This window comes from Dromiciops gliroides, chromosome 2 (assembly GCF_019393635.1).
Source record: "Dromiciops gliroides isolate mDroGli1 chromosome 2, mDroGli1.pri, whole genome shotgun sequence".
In the NCBI taxonomy this organism is placed as follows: Eukaryota; Metazoa; Chordata; class Mammalia; order Microbiotheria; family Microbiotheriidae; genus Dromiciops; species Dromiciops gliroides.
In genome coordinates, this window is record NC_057862.1 from 250,466,699 (window position 1) to 250,480,989 (window position 14,291).

General features: G+C 37.8%; 1 pseudogene; it reads left to right on the plus strand.

Annotated features, from left to right (window-relative positions):
- Positions 1-13,261: 13,261 nt before the first annotated feature.
- On the plus strand, positions 13,262-13,541 carry LOC122744252 (annotated as a pseudogene).
- The last annotated feature ends 750 nt before the right edge of the window (positions 13,542-14,291 follow it).

Genomic DNA, 14,291 nt, shown 5'->3' on the forward strand with positions numbered 1-14,291 from the left:
TGCTGCCCCCCAAAATATTTTTTTAAAAATATCTTCCAGAGACACTATTATTTGCAAGTGTTTAAAAGATTAATTTCTTAGAGAAATTAAGTCACCAAACAGACATAAAAATAATGTAATCATAAAAAATATAACATGTCCACTGCAAGAATTTGAATGTCAGCCCTGTCATGCTGAGTATGTGGAAGAAGACATGACTCCCATTACTGGACTCTGTTTCTCTAATCTTTCAAAGTCTCACAAGGATCTGAACCAAAGGAAAGGAGACACAAATGGGAGGAAGCCCCATCTCAGACATAAGCTTCTTATGCTTGGTGGCCAGCGAAAAGGAAATTGAAGCTCATATTTCGATTTGAGGGCCATTTGTCTGCATTCTCAGTTCCAATACAGCAGGCAGTCCAAAGGTCGCTTCTCACCAAGAACTAAGTGGAAAAGAAACAATCTCAGTATATCCGTGCCTGCTCTGAAATAGAGAAAGAGTTCCCTCCATTCTATATCATTACAAACTTCTAGAAGCTGACTCATCACACATACATATTCCCAGGACTGGGACTTCATTGGTCAATCCCCCATTACTGTGAAATGAAGAAACTACAAATCAAACTGATGGAGAGAAGTTAACCTTAAGAATCTGTGTTTACAAAATGACAAAAAATGGATGATTATCTCAAAATCATTCAGTGGCAAAGAATTGGAAAATGAGAGGATGTACATCAATTGGAGAACGGCTAAACAAGTGCTATATGATTTTGATGGAATATTACTGTGCTACAAGAAATCATGAGCAATTTGATTTTAGAAAAACATGGAAAGACTTGCATAAAAGAATGAAAAGTAAAATGTGCAGACCCAAGAGAACATTGTATACTGCAATAGCAATATTGTTCTAAGAACAACTGTGGATGGGCAGCTAGGTGGTGCAGTGGATAGAGCACCGGCCCTGGATTTAGGAGGACCTGAGTTCAAATCTGACCTCAGACACTTACATACTAGCTGTGTAACCCTGGGCAAATTACTTAACTCTCATTGCCCCACAAAAAAAAAGTCTCAATTAAATTATATGTGGAACACACAAAAACCTAGTTCCAGCTCTGCCTCTGTCTCTTCTTTACTCTTCTTCCTCCTCCTCTTCCTCCTCTCTTTAAAACAAAAAAGAACTGTGGATGACTAAGTCATTTTATATATTATAAATGCTCATATCAATTACAAAGGCCCTTCAAAGGAAGATGCTATCTGCCTCCAGAGAAAGATATGATAAATAGAAGTATGTATAGTATGGTTTTACACACACACACACACATATATTAATGGTTGCCTTCTCTAGCATGGGGGAGGGAGGCAGGGAGGGAGAAAAAAACAACAAGTGTATGGCAAAGAACAAAAGAAAACTCATAAGGAAGCACAGAAAAGCAGGGTAGCTTTGAAAACAATGCTTTATTATTTATCATTAAATATTAATATTTATTATATCGTTTTTCAAAAAAGTTAACAGTGTGAAATGGAGATTCATGGTTTCATATTGAATCCTCTTTTCTACTGTGTCTGTATACATGAAATGTTTTTCCATATTTTTGTATTTAAGTTCAAAATGAATTAAATTTTTTTTAAAAAAATCATCAATCTGACAATCATATACAAACCCAGGCTTTCTATGAAATTCTTTGAATTTAAATATGGAAATGCAACCCACTTAGGATCATGTGGATCATATGACTGTAGACTTGGATCTGGAGGAGACCTTAGAGGCCATTTAGTACAAACACTCTCATTTTACAGATGAGGAAACTGAGGCCCTAAGGAGGCAAAATAACTTTCTAGGATAATATAGGTAACCAATGTGAGATTTGAACCCATATCCTCTGACTTCAAAATGCATTGCTCTTTTTACTGTACCAGTCTTTATCATCATATGTAAGAAAAATAAAATTGTGAATGTCAACCCTGACTTCAGTAACTTATTAAATACTCCTTGAGAGATTTTTCAGAGACCAAAATATACACATCTTCATGCCAAAGACCATATTATTCATCTGCCACACCCTCTCTCTAGAAAGTTTTCTTTTCTCTTCCACAAACTGCCCTGGTTCCAAAGAGAGACAGAAGGAAAATAATGTTTTGTGGCAAGCTGCATGTCCATTAAATAAAATAAATATGACAACTTGATGTGAGCTTGGGATAAACTGGCTGGTTTATACTAGACCAGAGGTGACAAATAGGTTTGTGGGGGAGAGTCAAGTGTGTTATATTCCTTTCACTTCACTTATACACATTAAAAATGTGGCAGAACACTGACATGTTGGGGATAGACTATAACATTATGTGGTTCCTTGTAAAACGTGGTACTCAGCAATGGTTAGCAGATGACAGTCCTCATTTAGTGGATTCTAAGGTCTGAAAGTGTGCAGGACATTTTTATTTTGAAGGTAAAAATTTGATCATTTGATTACCTATATTGTTTGGCTTTGACATTATATTTTTAGGTCTTAGCAGTAGGCAGAGAAAGCAGCAGCCTACATAGTGTAATTTGGAGGAGCCTTGACCCAGAATAACTCTCCCATTCATTCTGCCACAATGAAAGCCCTGTTGAAATATAAATGCTGTGTGGCAGAAGTAACATTTTTAAACCACTATTTGCCATTAACAGCTTACCTCAAATTTGATTGTCAGATTAAATAATTATCTCCCCAAGTCCTAAAAGAAATGAGAGGCAAGAAACTTTAATGGACAAGGAGGGGAAAATGTAATTTTGCTTTGGGAGAACTACATGAGGGATGGCCAGAGAGCAAAATGAAGTCCCTGGCACCTTAGGAGTTAGGGGAGCAAAGGAGAAGTAAGTGAATTTATTCCTTCCAAGTCTCCATCTGGACACTTCACTCAATTCCCTTTGTGTTAATGAACAATGACCTAGTCATACAAGGCTGAAAACCTCAGAATTATCTTTGACTCTCCTCTTTCCCCATCATCTTCCAAGTCCAGTTGATTCTGCCTCCAAAATATCTCTGGAATTTGTCTCTCTTCTCAGCTCAAATTCATGATAGTTCAGGTTCTTATTACCTATTGCCTGGTTGGTTATGAGTCTTCTAACTGCACTTTTTGTCATCTTTCTTCATCTTTCTCTTCATATCCTTTCTCCTCATATCCTTCATCTCCAAATACCCACCAAAGTAATTTACTTAATGCATGAAATCACTGAATCTCAGTCAGAAGGGATCTCTGAAACTATTTAGTCCAAAAAAAAAAATCCCTTTACAATGTAACCTGTTTGTCCAAACTTTGCCTGACACTTTTGGTAAGAGGGAACTCATCATTTCCAAAAACTATCTACTTGATTCTATGTAGCTCTAGTTTAAAAAAAAATGATACATGTTGTTTTTACACTTATATCCCTTACCCTTCTCTTCCCTGGCAATAAATTCTTCCTAACAAAAAATAAAAAAGAGGGGGAAAAGGCAGCAGAAACAAACATTATCAACTGTGTCCAATGGTATATGAGATACAGAAGTGTGCTGGTAAATGTTTAACCAACCAAACTTCCACAAAATAAATGTATACATGACACACTTTAAAATTTAATCTGCATTATAATACTTTCTCCATTACTTTAAATCTAGACAATAAACAAAGTAGGAAATCAAGCCAGGACCTAGTGTTTGCCAATTTCTGAGGTGTAAATACTTATACTGAGCTGGCTTCAGCATACCCCAGAAAGTATTTGGATAGGTCTACACTTTTCCTGATATTCCTAAATTTGCCTCTTTGAAACTTTTTCTTTCTTCCTACTGAGGCCAAGCAGAACAAGTCTATTCTCCTTTCCCCATGACAGACCATTCTTCTTTGCAATCCATCTTTTAAAAATAATAATCAACATTTTTATTTAAAGTTTTGAGTTCCAAATTCTCTCCCTCCCACCCTCCCCTGCCCCCTCCTTGAGGTGGTAAGCCATCAGATATAGGTTATACATATGCAATTATGTAAAACATTGCCATATTAGTCATTTTGTATAAGAAAACCTGAATAAAAGTTAAAAAAGAAAGTGAAAAATGGCATGCTTCAGTCTTTGTTCTATCAATATCAGTTCTTTCTTTGGAGATGGATAGTATGCTTCATCATTAGTCCTTTGGAATTATCTTGCAGCATTGTATTGCTGAGTAGCTAAACCATTCACAGTTCTTCATCAAACAGTATTGCTGTCACTGTGCACAATGTTCTCTTGGTTCTGCTCACTTCACTTTACATCAGTTCATATAAGTCTTTTCAGGTCTTTCTGACATCATCCTGTTTGTCATTTCTTATAACACAATAATATTCCATCACCATCATACACCACAGCTTGTTTAGCCATTTTCCAATTGATGGGCATTCTTACTTTCCAATTCTTAGCCACCACAAAAAGAGCTGCTATTTTTGTACAAATAGGTCCTTTTCTGTTTGGGGGGCAATCCATCTTTGAAGATGGATATCATATCCCTCTTAAGTATTCTCTTCTCCAGTCTTAGTTTTTGCATGTGATTCTCATATGGCATGACTATAGGGTACCTAAACTTGTCAGTTTATCAGTACCCAGGGATATACTGGAGCCAGCCCTAACTGGTTTACCTTATTGTTAAATTTTCAAAGTGAGTATTTACACCTTAGAAATTGAAAATCTCTATAAATCAGGCTTTAATTAATCATTTTACTGATTATCTAAGTTTAAGAAAGCATTAATAATGCGGATTAAACTTAAAATTTTGTGTGCCTGAAATTTTTTTCAGAGAGTCTGGCTGTTGCACATTTACTGACACTTCAATATTGCTCTCTAAACATTGCTTGAGCTCAGCAGGAATGGCTGAGGGAATGAAATTATCACCAGACTATAGACTAATAATAAAAATGATACTACTAACTAGCATTTATAAAGCATTTTCAGGTTTACAAAGTGTTTACATTCATTGTCTTATTTGAATCTCACAACACCCCTGTAAGTGTACTTAGAAAATGTGGTGTCAAGAAGGGAATACAATATTCTAGATGAAGTTTGTCAATGGCAGAATATAGCAGGGCTATCTCTTCCCTGGTCCTGAATATTATGTCTTTTTAAATGCACCTAAAAAATCACATTAGCACTTCATTCCTACTTTTTTCATTATTTCTCTCTTTAAGATTCTAGATCTTTTGCTCCTCCAAAAGAATTATTTATTTTTATAATGTCTCCTTAGTTTTTTGATTGGTATAGCACTAAATTTGTCTATTAATTTAGAGAATATCATAATTTTTACTATATTGATCCAGTCATGAGTACTTAATATGCCTCTAGTTATTTGTTATTCTTTATTTCTTTAAGGAGCAACTTGTAATTGTAGTTATACAGGTCATAAGTGTGCTTTGGTTGGTTGATTCCTAGATATTTTATGCATTTTAAGTTCTTTTTAATGACACTTACCTTTTTATTTATCTTTCCTGGACTTTATTATTCCTTTAGAGAAATTCTGTTGATTTTTGTGGTAGGTTTAAAAAATTTTGAATGTTGAAGCTATTCATTATCTCAGTTTTTTAAATGAATAGTAAAAATAGAAATAAAGGGAGAATAGTGCTTCCATACCTCAAATTATGCTATAAAAGAGTAATCACAAAAACTCTCTGGTACTAATTTAGAAACAAAGTAGATCAGTGCAATAGACTAAATAAGAATAAATCAGAATGAATTGAACACAGTAAGTCAACCTTCAGTAAACCTGAAAATAAGTTATTTGGGAAACAATTTCTTATTTAATAAGAATTACTAGTACAACTGTGGTAGAAATCTGTTTCAACCAATGTCTTACACCAGTCATGTCAAATTAAAGGATAGAGATCACTATAGACTACATATGGACTACAATTAACTACAAAACTACAAATTAACACCACTTATGTTATGTTACATTTTTACTTATTTTGTTAAACAGTTTCCAATTGCCATTTTAATCTTATTTTGGACTGCACTTGGGAATTTTGCTGCTTCTGACTGGCCTTGAGTTTGATATCTTTGTCTTACACCACATAACACAATAAGCTTAAGGTGGAACCTAAATAATGGTTAACTAAAAAATTAAAAGAAAAGCAGGTAAGTTACCTTTCACAGCTTTAGGTAAGGGAATTCTTAACCAAACAAAGCATAGAGGCAATCACAAAAGATCAAATAGATAAATGAAAAGCTTTTGCACAAATGAAATTAATGCAACTAGGTTGAGAAGGTAAGTGGTTAATTGGGGGAAATATGTGCATGTAAATATCTCGAAGTGTCTGACGGCTAAAATAATGTAGGAAACCAAAGAAATCAGTATGCTGGAGATTAATATCTGCTGGTTTTCCAGAAGAAGTCTCCCTGTGTTTTGACCTTTTAAAATTGACTTTCCTTTCCTAAGAAATCTGCTCTAATCTGCAAACTAGTGGAAAGTCACTGACGTGATTCCTAGACCAAGCATCCAAGTTAAGGGCTATAAGAAAAGGTAGCAGTTTGGGAACCACTAAGACAAGTGGCACAGCAGAATACAAAATGTGGAAGCTTTAAAGGAAAGTAGGCTATCCATGAGATCGTTAGCCTCAGACTACAGGACCAGAATGGTATGTGGCTCATGGATGAGATGTATCAGGATGGATGTTATTCTTTAAAAGCCCACCCTAGGAACACACATAAGGTTTGAGCTTTCATAAAAATTTTTTTTTACATTTCTCTCCCTCTCTTTTCTGAGATGGTATCTGCCTATTGGCGGGAGGGGTGGGGGTGGGGTGGGGGGGCGGGGACTATATTAACAGTTTGTTGACTTTTTTCTTTTTACTTTGTCCTTTTAGTATATAAACATGATCTGTGTGTATTCTTGCTCAAATGCAAAATTACCCAGGAGGGAGGAGAGTCAGATTTATAACTGTGATATTTTGACAGAATGATTCTCTGGATGGAGACTTAGAGTTTTAAGTTAGGAAATGTTTTATTCATTTTTTTTTTACAGTTTCCTCAAGCAGAGAAAGAGAAGCCCTATTGGGACCTCTTTTTAGGCAATGAATGAGTCAGCAGCCTGACTAGGTTGCATTATAGCTTGTATTGGAAACTGACTGCCATTTTCCTTTTAATTATTTCCCATCACCCAAAGGGTGAAAGACAAATCACTAATTTTGTTAGCTAGGGAGAGTGTATTCAGACTTAATGTGGTTGCTACAAAACATTTCTTCCCAAATTCACTTCCCAGTGGGGCATAACTAATGGACTAGTGGCTTTCTTGTTTGTAGGCTGTCTTGACCGCTGAGTTAATTCACTCCTGTGGTTGTTTAACCATTTTTTCAGACATGTCTGATTTTTTGTGACCCCATTTGGGATTTTCTTGGCAAAGATGTTGGAGTGGTTTGCCATTTCCTTCTCCAGATCATCTTACAGATGAGGAAAATGAGGCAAACAGGGTTAAGGGACTCGTCCAAGGTCACACAACTAGTACATGTCTGGGGCCAGATTTGAACTTAGAATGAGTCTTCCTGACTCCGGGCCCAGCACTCTATCCAGTGTGACATCTAGCTGCTTCTGAATCACTGCTAAATTGGGTCAAACAGGTTGCTCCTCAAGGCTGGTTACTCACTGTGTTTGACTACTGCAACAGAATCCATTGGCTTGAGTCTTTTGGATATACTCTCAATTCTGGCTTGGCAGCCAGTTAAAATGCTTATCATCTCTATAGAGCAAGCAAACAGGAAACAGTTAGATGATACTTGCACATGCTCTGAAGTGAAAAGAGAAAGGGCCCCAGCCTGGTGCATTTCCAGGAGTATGTTTGCTAAGCCTCTATATAGTTTGGTACTAGGCAGACTACATTGTACATGCTCTAAAGATTGGGCTCTGGCAGTCAGTCTCCTCAAACCACTCTCTGCATTCATGAACATTACAGTTTAGCACTAGAAGGAAAGTCCTTTGACTGTAATTTCACAAACTTCATATCATGGAAACAGATAAAGAAGCATACAATGAGAACTGAAGAAGATATGGTAAGACTGAACCAAAGGACTTGCTATGCAATCAAATAATGAGAATATAATTGGGCAGTTTAGAATCTTTATAGAACCTGCCAGAGTCTTACAAGTTGATAGAAATAGTATGCATAATGCAAAGTGAACATAATGTTGGGGTTGGGGGTTGGGAGGAAGAGAACTGGTATTTATATAGTACCTACTATGTGCTAGGCAGTGTGCTAAGTTCTTTGTCAATATTATCTCATTTGATCATGTGAGAAAATTATTAATAATAGAATGTTTGGAGGTTCTATGAGACCCGAAGAACTTGGCCAGATCTTTCTTGGGGCCACCCCAGAGTCAGGAGAATTTCAGAGGAAATGTGGTTGGACCTTGGACTGTGAGTAGGGATTAAAACTCCACCTACCTGAAGGCTTTTCCCCCTGGGAGGGCTCCATACTCTAATATCAGCACATATTACACCGGACCACCCTCAAATCCAGTAAACCAATAGATTTGAATGATGCTCGCCAATGAGCTTTGAGCATTGTGTAAGGGCAAGCTCTCCTCCTGCCCACAGCAAGCTGAGAGCAGATGTAGCCCACCATGGTTCCCCACTATCTCTCTCTCCTCTTTCCTAGCTAGATTTTCTTAACTTTCTGAGCCATGTGCTCTATCTTTACTAATACTTAATATGCTTTAATAAATGCTTAATGACCCCAAACCGGTGTAGTAGTCTCTAATTTTTAAGTAATAAATATACAATAAACCCCAGCTATGTTCCCTAAACTTGGGACAATTATATTGTGACCATATAGTTTTATTTGCCACAATCATCATAGCAAACCTGGGAGGGAGGTGCTCTTATTAGCCTTATTTTACAGTTGAGGTAACTGAGGCAAGGAGAAGTTAAGTGATCTGCCCAGAGTCACAGATAGTAAGTGCCTGAGTCTGAATTTGAACTCAGGTCTTCCTAATTCTAGGCCTAGGGTTGTAGACACTGCACCATCTTGCTACCTCAAGATAGTAAGGATTCTCATTGGGAAGCCCCAAATACAAATAGCTCAGGAACTTCCTCCAACATGTGGGCTATAGAAACAAAACCAGACAGCCATAGTGGAGATACAGACATCAGGCAGAAGGCAGAAAAATCAGGAATCCTGTTGAAAGAAGAATTTCTGAAATGTAAAATTCTACTTAGAAAGGAAATGGAGGGGGGCAGCTAGATGGCGCTGGCCCTGGATTCAGGAGTACCTGAGTTCAAATCTGGCCTCAGACACTTGACACTTACTAGCTGTGTGACCCTGGGCAAGTCACTTCACCCCCATTGCCCCACAAAAAAAAAAAAAGGAAATGGGACAATAGAATTGAGAGCACAATGCTGTAAATACACAAATGGCATCAACTTAAAACAATCAGAAAGGTATGACTATCTTCTGTAACCACAGAGATGACTATATGGAAGGTGTATGCATTTATGAGAAGAATATAGCTTTAGTCTTGCAAAAGTTGAGGTCTCCAGGACCATCATCCACAAAAGGATTTGGGTCAGAGAGAAAGAGATTGTTCTATGTTCTGAAAATAGTAAACATCATCCCTTCTATTTTTTATCAATCAAAAAGTAAGTGCTTGCTATGTGTCAGGCCTTGGTCATATAAATACAAAGAAACAGTCCTAATAACAAGGAGTTATGGTTCTTTTCCTCATGGACTCATAGAGCAGGTGGTGAAGACTGATGATGCAGCATGCAGTGTTCTTCCTGACAATGAAATTCAAGTGATCAACATTTTTCAGTCATTTGGAAGGAGACATATAAAAAAAATTACCCTTATCCCTCTGAAAGGGCTTGGAATTGGAGGAGAGTGTAAGCTTGAAATTTTACCAAGGAAGTTGTTGGTATCAAAAGGACAGTAGCCACTAATATTTTGATACCTTCACATTCACCATCTATCAGTGGAGTGTCAGTGCTGATTGGAACCAATTCCATTATGAGAATATGAGATTGATACCTTCATATTTTGACTGTACAAGCAAACTGTGCAGAGGTTTATAGTAGAATAGAGGCAAGTAATGATAATGAACATCCTGAGAACAGAGGATCTTCAACCTTTGAAGAAGATACAGAGAAATTTGACGTTTGTGATTTACAGTACCAGAAGGATAGAAAGATCAGTGGAGACAGATGCTAAGCAAGAGAACAAGTGTATTTTCACTGCATAAGTAAGATATTTCTACCACAAAGGGAGCTGCTACAAACATTTTATAATATATAGGTTATTTTCCTTTTTTCCCTAATCCTCTTCGGAAAACAGACCTATTAATGCTATTGTTGGGTCAAAGGGTATAGGTAGATTAATAACTCTTTGGGAATAATTCCAGATTCATTGAATCAGTTTGCAATCCTTTCAAAAATGAATTAGTGGGGCATCTAGGTTGCACAGTGGATAGAGCACTGGCCCTGGAGTCAGGAGTACCTGAGTTCAAATCTGGCCTCAGACACTTGACACTTACTAGCTGTGTGACCCTGGGCATGTCACTTAACCGTAATTGCCTCACCAAAAAAAAAAAAGAATTAGTGTCCAAATTATTTCAAATTGCCTCCAAAATTTGTTGCTTTCCCCTTTAATTATTTTATATAAAATGATATCTCAAGGTTGTTTTAATTCACATTTCTCTAATAAATAATAATATAGAACTATTTTTCATGACTATAAATTGTTTTGATTTCTTCATTATAAATCTGTCTGTTTATATCCTTTGACCAATTATCAAGTGGGAAATTACAGGGGTGCCCACTGAGTGGGGAATGGTTGAATAAGTTGTGGTATATGATTGTAACAGACTTATAGTACTACTGTGCTATAAGAAACAATAAGCTGGGTGGCTAGATAGCACAGTGGATAAAGCACCGGCCCTGGATTCAGGAGTACCTGAGTTCAAATCTGGCCTCGGACACTTGACACTAGCTGTGTGACCCTGGGAAAGTCACTTAACCCCCATTGCCCCACAAAAAACAAAAAAACAAAAACGACAAAAAAAGAAACAATAAGCTGGTGATCTTAGAAAAACATGGAAAGATCTACTCAAAATAATAAAGAGGGAAATGACTAGAACCAAAAGAACATTGTACACAGTAACAGCAATGTTGTTTTTAAGAACAACTTTGAATAAATAAGTTTTTTGACTTTTATAAATACCTAAATTAACTATAAAAGATATATGAAGAAAGATTTTCTCTGTATCTAGAGAAAAAACTGATAAATATTACGTAAACAATAACTATATGTGTGTGTATCTAATAGTGGATCAAAGGAGGGTGGAGTCAAGATGGTGGAAGAAAGGCTGTGATTCCCCCAAGCTCCCAATAAACCCATCCACTCACTCCAAAGTATGCTGTAAGACAATTCCTGGACCAGCCTAACCCACATAAAAAAATAGTGAGACTATTTTCCAGCCAAAGATGGCAACTGGGATCACCTGCTCAGCAGGCTGAGAGAGGAGTTCAGTGCACCGTGCTTACCAAGCCCAGGACAGACTGCACCTCCAGGGTCTCAGAGTCTGACTCCAGCAGCTTCTTCTGAGGCTCAGCTTGCAGACCAGTGGTGGGGTTCAGTAGTTGGCTGGGGTGAAGTGGCTATGATCTCTGCTGGAGTTGGGGTAAAGTGCCCTGGTTCGGCACCAGTGGGCTGAATCAAGTGGTGGCATCCCAGTGGGGAAGGGGCACAGGCATGCCAAGCTTCCAACCATAGAGAATCAGATTTCAATCAGACATCTGATTCTAGGTAGAGATGAGTAGGCAGAGAAAACAGTGAAGTATAGAAAGCTTTTTGGGGGGGGTAAAGTAGACCAGAATACACCCTCAGAAGAACATAATAACAAAGTCAAAGCTCCAACATCCAAAGCTTCCAAGAAAAATATGAATTAGTCTCAGGTCATGGAAGCACTCAAGAGGGACTTTGAAGAGAAAGTAGGAGAGATGGAAGATTTTGAGATGAAGGAAAGAATGGAAAGAGAAATGAGAGCGATGCAGGAGAGTCATGAGAAGAAAGTCAACAGCTTGAAAAGCCAAATGAAAAAGGAAATACAAAAGCTCTTTGAAGAAAATAATTGACTAAGAATTAGGATTGAACAAATGGAAACTAGTGACTTTATAACAAACCAAGACACAATAAAGCAAATCTAAATGAATAAAAAAAATAGAGGGCAATATGAAATATCTCCTTGGAAAAACAGCTGACCTGGAAAATAGATCCAGGAGAGATAATTTGAAAATCATTGGGCTACCTAAAAACCATGACCAAAATAAGAGTTTAGACATCATCTTCCAAGAAGTTGTCAGGGAAAATTGCCCTTATATTCTAGAAGCAGAAGGTAAAATAGAAATTAAAAGAATTCACCCATCACCTCCTGAAAGAGATCCCAAAAGGAAAACTTCCAGGAATATTATAGCCTAATTCCAGAAATGCCAGGTCAAGGAGAAAATATTGCAAGCAGCTAGAAAAAAGGAATTCAAATACTGTGGAGCTACAGTAAGGATAACACAAGATCTAGCAGCATCTACATTAAAGGACCAAAGGGCATGGAATATGATATTCCAGAGGGCAAAGGAACTACAGCCAAAAATCACCTACCTAGCAAAACTGAGTATAATCTTTCATGGGAAAAAATGTGACTTCAGTGAAAAAGAGGACTTCCAGGAATTCATGATGAAAAGATCTGAACTGAATAGAAAATTTGACTTTCAAATACAAGATCCTAGAGAAGCATGAAAAGGTAAATAGCGGGGCAGCTAGGTGGCACAGTGGATAGAGCACCAGCTCTGGATTCAGGAGAACCTGAGTTCAAGTCCAACCTCACACACTTGCCACTTACTAGCTATGTGACCCTGGGCAAGTCACTTAACCCCAATTGCCTCACCAAAAAAAGGAAAAAAAAGGTAAATAGGAAAAAAATCATGAGGGATATTAAAAGATTAAACTGTTTACATTCCTACATGGGAAGATAATACTTCTAACTCATAAGATCTTTCTCAGTATTAGGGCAGCTGAAAAGAATATACTTAGAGGACACAGATGTGAATTGAATATGAAGAGATGATATCTGTAAAGCATTTATTTTTTGCTTATCCTTGTTTTTTGTGGGGCAGGTAGGGTGGGGTGGCTTATGTTTGGAGCCAGATATGGCCTTGGGGCTTCCTGGGTTCAGGGCTGGTGCTTTGTCCACTGTGTCACCTAGCTGACCCATGATGACATTTAAAAAATAAAGTTAAGAGTTGTGCTCACTGAAGCTAGAGTGGACGCCAGCCATGGTGTGAGGGAGCGACAAGAAGATTCTAGATGGTGGGGACCCCAAGAAGGAAGATGAAGAGGAGAAGGAAGAATTGGTGGACCCCCTGACCACTGTGAGGGAATACTATGAACAGATCGAGAAATGCAATGAAGGCCCACAAGCGGCTGGAGATGTGCACAGACCATATATCTTTGCACTCCAACATTGAGGAGGACTGCGCCGAGGAACTCTTTGACTTCCTGCACGCCCAAGACCACTGCGTGGCTCACACACTGTTTGAAAATGTGAAATAAACATCTGCATGTGCTGTCAGCTGCTCCAGGCTCTGCCTCATTGGGGGCTTCTCAATGGAATCACTTCCCATCATGTCACCCTGGATCTCAAATGCTGTTGTACCGTGTGTCCTGTTAGTCCACATGAGGCCTTGTGGCCTTAGGCTTGGGCCTAGAGCCCGTGGGACCCACAGCAGTTCCATTGGAATAAAACCCAGTTATCTGTGGAAAAAAAATAAAGTTAAGGGGTAAGAGGAAGAAAGGGAAAAGGAGAGGTGGACTGGGGAAAAGTAGCTTGCATAAAAAGAAACAAGAAAAAGCTTATGGAGTAGAGGGGAAGATGGAGAAGGAGTGGGGGAGTCAACCTAACTCTCATCAGAATTGGCTCAAAGAGGGAATAACATACACACTCAAGTGTGTATAGTAATATATTGTGCCCTTAGGGAAAGTGGGAAGGGAAGGATATGGGGCAGGGGTGAAGGAAGAAAGGGCAGATTGGGGGAGGAGGCAGTAAAAAGCAAAATACTTTCAAGGAGGCATAGGGTGAAGGAAGATAGAAAATAGAGTAAATATCAAAGGGAGGGAATAAATGGAAGGTAATACAGTTAGCAATAGTAACTGTGAAAGAAATGAGGATATAAGAAGGATATATGAAAAATGCAAACCATTAACAGAGGAAGAACTGATGGTATCTGAATTCAGATTGAAGTATAATTTTATTTGTTAGCTCTTCTTTCTAAAGTAATTTTGTCTATTTTCTTTTACAAACTGACT